Here is a 10,074-nt window from a genome sequence, read left to right on the forward strand (position 1 = left end):
TGAGCCATCTACCTGGCCCCTGAACCCTTTAATGTTGAGATTATCTATGTCTTGAAGCCTCCATTTTCAGAAGCTCAGGGTCATCTAAGGTCCCTGGAGATTTTCACGTGACTGAGACAGCCACAAGTCATGAAGATCCCTCTCAGGGACCAAATTGACACTTGAGTCATAAGAGTTCTTCACAAAGGAACCAAATTCCCCTATAAGATGGAATAATTCTTCTGCACTTATGAAGAAGAGACTGCAATAATGATGACGTAACGCCAGCTCATTGGAGCATCCCATAAAACTATTCAATATCTTTTATGAATGAACTAGTGAAATCTTCTTCATCAGAGTCTGTCCTCTTTATCTATAGCTGGAATTGATGACTTTTTGAAATTTTTTTAAAAATATGCCTTTGTTTCACATTTAACAGCTTCATTTCACTAAGCTCTAAAACATCTGCCTTGACAGGTGATATCTGTTTAAGTAAGGAGGTGACTTACTAGGACCAAAGAGGAACCCACATGCTATAAAACAAAAACAAAATGAAACTAAAGTAAAAGACATGCAAATATAGAACAAAGGACCTTAAAGTTAGCTTAATAGGTATCCCATGTTTTTCCTATATAAATTTAAATATGAATAGCTGCTTAAAAAATGAAATTATCACTCTGAAAAAAAAAAGATACATTGTTTGAGTTTTAAAAAATCATCAGATCCATGTGCGGTACTTCTGTCTCTTCAGTGGATGTCTTCTCACCTTCCTACACAATAAACACACGTGAGAATTTTCACCAGCTCTCAATATCCCAGGCAGAACTCCAGGCATTATCTTTAGCTTATGCTTGAACCATTTTTTTGAAAAGTGATAGGTAAACACAATTCAGGCACTTTAACTCACAAAATAGGCCTTTCTCCTAAGGCTTTTGAAATGTGTTGAAACCATAGTGAGCATAAGCACTTGGTAACAGAGATCGGTACTGGCTCAACTTAGAGGGGTTGGGGACAAGTGAGACATGGTAGCAAGACAGTGTTTGAACCAAGGAACTATATTTCTAGATTACATTTGGATTAAATTTCCAAATAGATATAGATATAGATATAGATATAGATATAGATATAGATATAGATTTTTCCCCCCCAAAAAATCAGGAAAATTTTCTTCTGTGATGAGGATGAAGGTAGGCATGGACATTATAAGAAATTCCTGATCTCCAGTTCTCTAGTACCATTGTATGATACCTATCTTGCTAGTCTTTTAACCTGATGTTTTTTGGTCAGCAATGATGACTTTTTGTTGATTGAAAATAGCTATGTGTTTGTTCTATAAGCATCAATATGAAAAATTGCTCTGACCGAAGATGCACTTTGGAAACACAGCCCCTGGGCCGGTGGTGTCTTCACCGGCTCTGTGAGCCCCTGCCAGCTTTAGAATAGGCAAGAAACCTTCAGGGTAGATGTCTGGAGATCCTATGTGAAGCCATTTCTTATCTTCTAGCACCTTTCAATCAAGTCTTCTTTTTCTTTAATCGAGTCTTCTGTCTATAAATTTACAAAAGCACTTAAGTTTCATTTTAGTCCTCTTCCTTGTTCAAGCAAGGACCTGTGTTAACTGGCTACCACAGTGGGAGGAGATCCTGATTATATTTCCTGATATGTAACTAAATTTGAAAATTTAAAGGATTTCAAAGCTGTTAAATTATAAGAGGATCTTTCTTAAAGTGATGAGATATTAACATAATGGAGTTGTCTATGTATAGAAAATGTTTAAATTCACAGCCTATGTATTATTCATGGATATAATTATAAATACATCACAAATAACATCTAAGACATTTATTAACTTTATGAAATTAAAACAAATAACAACTTTGTAGCTAACTTATTTCCATATAATATTAAATAGAAAAATAATTAGTGTTATGAAAAGAAATTATATTCTATTTGTAATTTTTAAAACTACATGCATTTCAAATGACTTTATATAGTGGATAGTATTTTTCTTGGAAATCACATACTATGATTACTATATATAAGTACATACATACATACATATTTATAATGCTAATTATATTTTAAGACAGCATGAATTCTATGCTAGTCAGTTTTCCCATACTCTAACAAAGCATAACAAAGTAAAAATTAAGAAAAAGAAGAGTTTGTTTAGCCTCATAGTCTCATTAGCTTGGGCCCATGGGCACCTGGCTGACTCCTTTTGGGGTTACCAGAAAAGCATTGTGGGTAGCTTAAGATGGAGCAAGGCTGCTTACCTCATGAAAGACAGAAACAAAAGAGAAAGGAGCTGAAACCTGTGCGCCTCTCCACATTTATGCTCACATGTAACTGACCTTCTCTATACAACTAGACCCTAGCTCCCAAAAATTCTGCCATTTCTTAATAGCAATGTTGTTTGGAGAACAATACGCTATCACTTGGGCCTTTCAGGGATATTAAAGGTTCAAGTATAGCAAGCTATGTTATGGCAGATAATTCTCTTATTTGAATCACTTGTGATTATTCACTTAATTTTCTTTTTCTTTTGAAACCAAGAATTGAATTCATGACTTTGTGCTTGCCCAGGCAGGTACTGTGCCACTGTGCTATGTCCTGGCCCTATTTATTCTTCTATAAAACAAATATAAGCTTTTAACATATTAAACTAAAACTTTAAAGACCAATTTAAAAAAAATAAATAAAAAGAAATGGCTTTTAGAGTTAGTATATTTGCTAGCCATAAAGAAGAAGGACAAGCTTATGAACTATGTTCCTACAATAATCAGTAGCATGTAGTGTCATAACAAAGTTAGAAAAATCCATCTTACAAGAGTCATTAGCAGTGTTTACAAATGTAAAAGAAGAAAGTACAGTTACTTGCACTGCTTGTAGTTAAGAGCAACAGCCAGGGTGAAACAGACAAAGTTCCAATAGAAGAATAACCTATAAAGAGAAGTTTTGCTTCTTAATTAGTGTAAGCAGCATGCAGTAGTGTGAGGTGATTCTCCTTGAGCTTTGAGTCAGGAGTGTCCATATGTGAGAAGGCAGAGAGGCCTGATCATTAATTGTGTCAGTTTGGGTAAGAAATTGCTTGCAGATTGGTTTAGAACAGTTCTAGATGTGTCTGGATAACTGACTTACAGGAGATGGAAAACCTATGTTTGCTGTGGAGTGCATCAACCAATCAGATCATAACAAGGATAGAATGAAAAGGGAAAGAAGGAAGCCTCACTTCTGCTTCTTTTAGAGGAACTTCAACTTTCATCATTACCTTAGGATTTCCATCCCCAGGCTTCCAGGGCATCAGCTTCCAACACAGGTCCCTTGGCCCTGACATGCACTCGCAGAGGACTCCGCAGAGCTCCAGGCATTTGGCTGTTGACGGGACTATTCTGCTGTGGTGCCTGCTGGCCCTTTCTATTCTTGCCCACCTCTCTCTGCAGGCAGCCTTCATAAGCCTTCTTCTAGTGAATGCTAACTGACTGAAGTGGTCACTTCTTATTGTTTTTGTTTTTGTTACTGATTTGGCCCTGAGCTTTTGGCAGGCTCACTTCTCATATTTTTCCTATCCTCTATTCTCTGTCCTGTAATTAAATTTAAAACTTCTTGGACTCTTTCTCTGAAGAAACATGTAGGTTTTCTTATACCAAACAAGCTGTTAGCAGCTGTGTTTATGTTTCAGCCATATGCTTTTTGAAGGAAAAAAGCTGCATATGAATGGAATTCATACAACTAACTCTTCCTTGGTTCATATAGGAGTTATTGAAAATATTACCTTAGAGTGCATTACTCCTTATTCATCTATGAATTACATACTATGTTTACATGAATGTGTCAATTTTCTTATTCAATAGGGCTCTACTTTTAGAATAACAGTTCTATGAAGTGCAATGGTAATACGTTGCTATTTGATATGAGTAGTTTGAAATGTCCTGTTATTATATGAATAAATGCACTTTAGTTTAATGTGAAAACCATGCATACAGTAATATTTTTAAAATGTGCTTTCCCCATTGATCATCCCCTCTGTAGGGTTACAAATTCTATTTAAAATAGTTAATAGATTTTTTTTAATTAAAAAGTTATCTATAGTTACTGAGGACATTTCTGTTTAATTGTTCTAACTAAAATGTAATGATACAGTTCTCTGTAATTATATGTTAATTTCAAATTACTATGTGGGTTTTTCTCCCACTGCATATTAAAATGCTGACCAAATACAACCCAAGAATTGCGCATCTTGGTTTTTTGGCTTTTTTTGTTTTTTTTTTTTTTTTTTAGAGCAACAGCATTTGCATTTGAGCAATGAAAATAATCAAATTTAATTTGCCCTCCTAGGGAGCATCGAAGTAGCTCTGATTAGCCTATTGAAAGCTTGTGTTGTTTCCCTGGAGTTTGGATGCAGGGGGTACAATTGCCAACATGATGCTACCCAGCAGGAATCCAGAATGTCAAGGCTATAGCTGACTATACTAAAGACAAAAGAGAAGGTCATTGATTTGGAGAAAGAAAAAAACAAAACAAAACAACAAAAACTGCAACAAATTGCTCATAAGTGATACAGGTTATCTCTGTATCTTCTGGGAATAACTTAGCTATGTTATTTCCTTACAATTACTAAAACATAGATTGTGTTTTCTTTTTGTTTATTCCAGATATTTTTGGAACAGTTCTTAAAATGCTTTAGAACAACAACGCCCAGAGCTCAAATTGAACTGCACCTGTTCTTATAAGCCAGGCTAAAAAATCTCATAATTCATGGGGCATTGGGTAAAATACTAAAAAAGGGTTTTTTTTTTAAGTATCACAGAAAAAAATCATGGGGAAGAGGACTCTGAACCTACCTAAAAATATTATAAAATAAGAGTCAAACTGCTTTAGTGTAGCTTCATTAAAGCCACTAAAAAGTCGGTTCATAAGACACAGAAAATACTCAATGCACAAGATAAAATTTAGTTTTTTACATCTATTTAAAGATTATTTGTTCTTCAATGAATCAGAAAATCTTAAAGAACAATGAGGAAATGAGGACATACAGATACTGCAGAAGGAAAACATGTTAAAATTTTCAAATACTGCACATGAAGAATAGGTAATGTAACTATATTCTGTAGATTTTAAAATGTTACTACAAAATCTTTGCAAATGTTGTTTTTATGCACATTGTGTACTTCGTACAGAGGTCTTTCCCATTTCTACAATAGGGGAGAAGAAAGGGTTATGCTCTACTCTTGTAGTTTCTTTCGTTGGGCTGTGAGTTATGTGGACAGCTTAAGAGGGAAAACAAATTTAATTATGTATGTGCATACATGAAAGTCCATAAAAATATGAGAGGTAAGCACATGCCAGATGATTTAAAATTATATTATATCCTCTAATATGAAAAGGAACAAAGATTTGGTTTTTCAGGGAGGTGGTACAGATGAGTTATGGGAAGACAGAAAGGGATGCAAATGGTGAATATGAGTTTTCTTGTTTTGTGAATAAAATTCTCTTGGCTTATAGTGGTTGCTTCTAAGCAGCTCTTCTTCTGGCAGTATCTTTATAGACCTAAATGTCCTTCATAAAAGAGTGCATTTCAGAACAACTACCATATTTGCAGCTTTTCAAATTACCTGGTTAGCCATCAGTACGTCAAAAAGGAGTATTCTGGAATGGTGTGTCGTAAGCTGCCAAATCTCTAGTGAGTCACTACAGAAATATTTATAATTGAAAATAAGAAGCACATCAAAATATTACAACTTAATTTCTAAATATCACTTACAGGCAGTCAGATCAGCATAAGCCCTCAAAGGACGCAATTTGAATGAAAAGATACCTTGCAGCTGTGAGGAACAAGGTAACATCCACTCTGGGCTTGACCTCAAGACAAAAGATTCCGCAGATGCAGCTGCATATCTCCCTCGGGATAGCCATCAAGGTTGACATTCTAAATAGGTACCAATTACCTTGAAAAGGCCAGGAAGAGTCACTAATAAAGCCCTTGTTCTGTTTTCATGCTCCCTTGGTACATGATTGGCTTTCCCATTTGATATTTGTGTGTGTGTGTGTGTGTGTGTGTGTGTGTGTGTGTGTGTGTGGTGTGTGTGTGTTTGTGTGCCCAGCTCAACCTGCTCTGGATGTGGGGCTGGTGTGGTATGTGTCACCAGGGGTTGAACTGTGGTCCCTACGTTTGCCTAGTTGCCTAAGCAGGTACTTTAGCCCACTGAACTATCTCACTGATCCCCATTTGATCTTAATTTAATCAATTTTTCCTGAGCAGTTTTGCTCTCCATCTTATTGGTGGACAACAGTTCTGTCCCAGCTCATGTGTGAGTTCTGATGTTTTCCACCTTAGACCCAGCTCACCTCATAGTTTTGCTCTATAAGATCCCCTAGAACAGGCAAGGTCCTTGGCAACTCGCTTGAATCCCCTTCTGCCCCTCTCTCAGATAGAAGCTTTCATTCCTCCAATAAATAAATTTTGCTCTTAACCTCCATAGTTTGTAAAATTCATTCTTCAGTTTTAGAGAACATGAACTCATGTCAGGTATCTTTCAGGTTGGGAGTTTCATTCCTCTGTATCAATAATATTAATATAATATAGAAAGATCTCTTTTATATCTCACCCCCCTCAATAAATTCTAACCACCATGTTGACAGACCTAAATCCAGCTGCTTTGGGCCACTTTTTCACAAGTAGGTGGCTCTCAAAAATGAACACCCTTCCTCCTGGCAGCATCATCTGGTATGCCCTGATAAATGCCACCCCAATTATCCATCCCTAGAAACTGGAAGAGTTACACAACCCAGGGCACAATTGCTGGCTAGCTTACCAAATTTATTCCTGCACTCAAATGTGCTTGGTTACTTGAAGGACAACACACAATAAATAAATTTTTTGGGAATTAATTTAGTGCAAGAACTCTTAAAGGATAGGGAGCTTTAGTGCATCCTGAAGAAAAGATCATCTAGATAACTGTTATTTGAAAAGAATTTTACAGGAAATATGGTATTTATTACATAGATAGATTCCATAGAATCTGTGACATGAGAATAGACCAAAAAACACTTTGTTGAATTGAATGGTCCTTTTGTCATCCAGGGTGTTGTCTATTTTTTGGTGGGCAGAATATTACATTCAAACTTGTCATCCTCTGGCCGTTACCTACAATTCTTTAGGCAAATATGTGCTGAGTTTTCCTTTGCAGCGTTGCTTTCCTTCCCCTTTACCAGTACTCTAAATTTTAAGAAAATCTTCATGTACATGATTGAAATGTTCACTGCTACATAATCCTTCTTCAGATTTATAGATCCCGTTGATATTTACCTGTTAAGAGTGTGTCTGATTTCTTAATTTTCTTTCTGAGGGGAAGTTTCTGGTGGTAAAGTTCATAGTTCAGAAGAGTAACATTGTTTAAGAAATAATATGATTTATTATACCTGCTATTCCCGTGTTCAGTTGGAGAAACAACAAGTCAATAATAATCAGCAGCACAACAGAGTTCATAGATGTTAGAATTATTTAGCACAGGAAATGTGACATTTCAGATTGGACATTTTCACTATGCAGGAATACATACTATGAAAGTGATCAATTAACCTTAAATTAAAATGTCATTTTCTTGGAGGTGGTTATGGGATGGCTTCATCATTTTTTGTATGATCACCTCTCCTGACATTTAAGAAAATTAAATTTTGTGATAGGTTTCACGTAGTGAAGCTGGTGGCAACCAAGATACGTCGGCTGGCATAGATATCTTGCTAAGATCTTTGTGTTTGTGCAGTAAATTTTATTCATTTTTTTATTTGGTACAGGATCTCACTATGCAGCTTGGACTCGCAGTAATCCTCTTGTCTCAGCCTCCCCATTTCTGGGATTACAGGCATGCACCACCACACCTGATTTTGTGGCTGGCATCAGACCCCACAGGGTTCCAGTTCCAGCATGGCATACAGTACCGGGGATCAAACCCAGGGCCTTGCGCTAGCCAGGCAGACACTTAGACCTCTAAGCTAGGGAATTCCACTTAATAAGGGAAGGTCACAGAGCTAGAATAGATTTCAACCAAAGGTAGCCATAATACCTAGAAATATGCTACCTTTCTGAATAGGAGCTGGCCATTAGCAAATAATGGCTTACCTGCAATAGATCATGGTAATCAAGAAGGCCTCAATGATGGCCTTAGTGCTCAATTTAGTGCTTTCATGTTATGGTCACAAAAAAGCAGTCAACTGGTGCTTGCTCCTGCAAAATGACGATATTCTCTTTCAATAAGACAGTTTGAAGGATTTTATTTCTTCTTTTCCAGAGTACCTCAGTGGATAGAGACATGGACATTCATCAATCACATGGAAGAAATTCTAAGACAGTTTTGAGATACATGTTAGTAAATACTTTTGTCTATCTATCTATCTATCTATCTATCTATCTATCCATCCATCTCTCTATCTATCCCTTATATCTATATGTATGTATGTATGTATGTATGTATGTATGTATGTATCTGTCTGTCTGTCTGTCTTTCTGTCTGTCTGTCTATGACAGATTTAGGGTCCTTTTTCCCTTTGAGCAAAGCATAATAAGAGTTAACCTTCAGTGTCTTTCAGTTTTTGATGGCTGTCAAAATTTAGCAAGTGAATATAACACCTATGTAAGGGAAAAAGATGAAAATCTTTTGCACATATTAACCATCTTCTACTTAATACATACTTTTCTAACACTTTTTGAAAGTTTTCCTTTTTATTAATATACATAATAGTGCTAGGCAAATAGTTCATATTTAAGCCATATTTTAAAATAAATCTGGAAATACTTTCCATGACAGTTCTATTTTTTTAATGGTCCATGTAGTTGTTTTACATGTCATAAGGCTATTTTATATTATATATAGCTATTCTTGACTGCTTTTAATGAATTATGACATTAATTGGCCTAGTCTTTAAAATTAATAAGCAAGTTCAGGGACCAGGGTTCAATCCATAGTACTGCATGCCCTGCTGGCCCAGACTCCAGGCTCACTGAGCAGGCCACCAAGTCTGGAAGTAGTGGTGCACCCCTGTCATCCCAGAACTGGGAGGCTGAGAACAGGAGGGTCACTATGAATCTGACTTGCATAGTGAGACCCTGTACCAAATATATAAGTTAAAAAAATCTGTATCATCAAATCACAATATTCTGTAGTTTCAGAAACTGCAATCACGAAGTATGACATGTATTATTCAGTTTGGCATGCTGACATTTTTTAATATTTAAAAAGTCTTTTATTCATTTATTTATTTGGTACAGGATCTCACTATGCAGCTTAGACTGGTAGTAATCCTCCTGTCTCAGTCTCCCCATTTCTGGGATTACAAGCATGCACCCCCATGCCTGGATTCGGTGGCTGGCATCAGACCCCACAGGGTTCCAGGGCCAGCATGGCATACAGTACCGGGGATCAAACCCAGTGCCTTGCGTTAGCCAGGCAGACACTTAGACCTCTAAGCTAGGGAATTCCACTTTATAAGGGAAGGTCCCAGAGCTAGAATAGATTTCAACCAAAGGTAGCCATAAGACCTAGAAATATTCTACCTTTCTGAATAGGAGCTGGCCATTAGCAAATAATGGCTTACCTGCAATAGATCACAAGACACTCATAGAAGAGGCTCTACCTTGTATCTTTGAGGGAACAATGTCACAGAACTCAAGACAAATCTGGAAAATAATCCTTGCTGAAATTCTCCTCAGTCTGTTACTATTCAGTCATCTGATTTTAGTTGAGTCAAACTTTTTCCCAACTAATCATTCTTCGTTAAATTTAAGGTTAAGACTACTTTTCCCATGTGTCTTTGAATCTTCACTTACTAAAGGCCCTTAGCTATGTAAGACTTTGATTAACCAATATGTCACATCTCTCAGTTTTATGTTACTATAGTGAAAAATTTCAAATATACAAGATCAAATGAGCTCACCGATTTTGGCCTCTCAGAGCAGTTCTCTGTGTCAAAGTTACAGAGCCAGTGGGAAACAAACAGCTCATTCTGAAATTCAAGCAACAAAAGAGAAAGAGAAAAAAGTTGGGGCCCCAGATTCTCCTTCAAGGAAAAGCCCCTGAAGTCATAAGAGCATTCCAC

Source organism: Octodon degus, unplaced genomic scaffold, assembly GCF_000260255.1.
Source record: "Octodon degus isolate 3935 unplaced genomic scaffold, OctDeg1.0 scaffold00202, whole genome shotgun sequence".
Classification (NCBI taxonomy): Eukaryota; Metazoa; Chordata; class Mammalia; order Rodentia; family Octodontidae; genus Octodon; species Octodon degus.